We start from the raw sequence: 2,664 nt of genomic DNA, 5'->3' as shown, positions 1-2,664 counted from the left end.
CTTTTTATTAGTGAAATTAATGTTATAATTAACTATACGTTTTGGATCATGTGTCAGGTGCATAACATGGGTGGATCCTCTCCAATTGGACATTATACGAAGGATCTCAGAAAAAAGAGCAATGCATGGTGAGAACAACCCACCTTCTAGGGCGTGGACATATTGTAGCACAATATACAGATAAGGGCATGTTGCGTCATATTCCCTTGTGCACTGTTGGTTTTCTCCTTGTGAGGGCAACTCTGTTACATGTTTCAGCACAATGAAACAGTATTTCATGGTACTCTTTGTTATGGTAAGAACCAATCTTTCCCCTAAATGCCATCCAGTCGGCCACATCTTAGATTAGCCACTGCCTGAAAGTTGCTTTCACTTTCTTCCTCTCTGTTTGTAAATGATGAGCATATTCAAACCAAGTGAGAGAGTACTGAAAGCAGTGTGAGATATAGCAACATGAATGCAGAATAGGAGGGAAGCTCTATGTAGTCTGTCGGCTTAACATTTTGTTAATTCATCTGCCAGGAGGATTCTAACAACCTGGTTAATATTATCTCTAGGAAATGGTTCATGGCACCACCTTTATTTATTTATTTATTGTTACTGATGTTACAACTCAAATGGAGGCAGCCATGAAGTATTCTTACTCAGAACATTGGAAGATGGCATGCATCACTGGGATGGATCTCAAACACCATTATTCACCCACGGACCACAGAGAGAGTCAAACCTGGATCCTTCCGGTTTTCATTTTAATTTACATATATTAGCCTATTTTATTCTTATTAAATTCTATCCTGTTGATCTATAATTTCATACTCCATTGCTAATCTTTATTCCATATTATTATTAATTCAGTTTAGTTTCTGTTAAATTGTTCCTGGAAGCCCACCTTTGCAAATCCTATTCTCTTAAAACCTCTATTATAGGGGTTTTGCATTGTCGAGTTTGCATTAGAGGAGCCTTGGAGGTTTGCTCTTCTGATCAGGCTAATAAGTTCTGTGAGATGGGGCTCCTCTACTGCGCAAGAGGAGCCAAATCCGACGAAAGCTAACTTTCAATTTAACTGGATAAAATAAAAGATTAAACATGTCACTGCTTTTTTATTTAACTACTGTTTTATAGAGAATTAAATAACAGAGAATAAACTGCGCAAGGTTTGCTCTTCGGATCAGGCCAACCAATACTACACTCGGTTGATTGGCACTCCTGCAGGCTCATCTTGCATACAAATTCTGGGGGTCCCAGGTCCTGCATCCACCAAGAACATTTCTTCCCTTAAGCGTAAAACTGCAGATTGTGAGGCGTTTCCACTACATAAGAAAAAACTGGAAGAGTGCTACTGTTCCTTATGCTTAGATTTTCCCCTTGGAATACGCAGGGAAATTTCTGCATTCACTCAGACAAATTCTCCTATCCGAGTGTGGATCAGGTCATTCTCTTCAGAGGTACGTGTTACATGTGTGCCATTAAGAAGATATTTTTCTCGGGATCATCTTTTTCACAGAGCAGCTTAACTTTAAATGCCCCATTGTTGTGCTTTAGATGACTTGGTTGATGTTGTTGCCCCATTGGCAAAGTTTTTGAAGAGTATGTTGTGTTATTCTTTGTCTCTATTTATGGTTTGAGTTTGTGAACATGCAAAATACATAGTTTTTCACTATATATATATATATATATATTTTTTTTTTTTTTTTTTTTTTTTTGAGGAACCTATGTTGGGTGCAGAACCTGGTGATACTGTACAAATTGATGATCCAATCACTCAAGTTGAAACTGATAAGGTACTTGTTGTGAATCTTTTTATATATGGATCAAATATTCATCATGGCTGTCACTGGGTATGAATGCGTACTCTCAAGTTGTGTATTCTCAATTAGGTGACCATTGATGTTGCCAGTCCTGAAGCGATAGTTATTCAGAATCATCGAACTGCATGTTTATTGCAAGTTAATTAACATTTCCCTGCTTCCATTTGGAGTGCAGACAAGATTCTGAGTGTGGTGCTGTTCGTGTCTATCGAATTGTTGGAAGTTTGTAGCCAATGAAGGAAATACTGTGGAACCAGGAACCAAGATTGCAGTCATTTCAAAGAATGGTGAAGGTATTACACAGGCTGCTCCATCTGAGGAGGAGAAACAGAAAAAGAGGCTCCTCAGCCATCTCATCCTGCAGAAAAGGATAGTGCTGATAAGCAAAAGCCAAAAGCAAAATATGCTCCTGTGAAGGATAAACATAAAGCACCATCCCCACCACCAACCAAGGCCTCAGCTACAGAACCTTATCTTCCTCCCAAGGAAAGGGAAAGACGAGTGAGTTTCATGTCTTATTTACCCAAAAATATTCATTGCGAAGTTTCATATTGAACTTTATGGCCTATGATTATGAGGATTCTATGATAAAGAAATAGTTTCTGCGAAATAGTTTCTGCTACCTCCATAATAGTTTTGGAACTTCATCATGATTGGAGGTTCCTATGACAAGCGAAGGAGTATATTCCAGATCTCTATCTACTGACATACAACATATGCAGCTTTTGGAATCTCTATATGCTGCTGAAGGCTCCGAAGTATTGGATCGTCTGAGCAACAAACAATTGCTTTATATGAACATAGACTATGCAATTGACATCTTTCTGATATATGTTCTGACACTGTTAATCTTCCC

The 2,664-nt window shown here is 38.4% G+C and overlaps 1 long non-coding RNA gene across 1 annotated transcript; it reads left to right on the top strand.

Moving 5' to 3' along the window:
• The first annotated feature begins 2,033 nt into the window (after positions 1-2,033).
• LOC122073061 lies at positions 2,034-2,664 on the top strand. The gene is made up of 2 exons (XR_006138644.1): positions 2,034-2,309; positions 2,443-2,664. It is a non-coding gene; the product is annotated as an uncharacterized LOC122073061 (long non-coding RNA).

Source organism: Macadamia integrifolia, chromosome 3 (assembly GCF_013358625.1).
Source record: "Macadamia integrifolia cultivar HAES 741 chromosome 3, SCU_Mint_v3, whole genome shotgun sequence".
Taxonomy (NCBI): domain Eukaryota; kingdom Viridiplantae; phylum Streptophyta; class Magnoliopsida; order Proteales; family Proteaceae; genus Macadamia; species Macadamia integrifolia.
The sequence above is the reverse complement of the archived record's forward strand: the minus strand, read 5'-3'. Positions and strand labels throughout refer to the sequence as shown.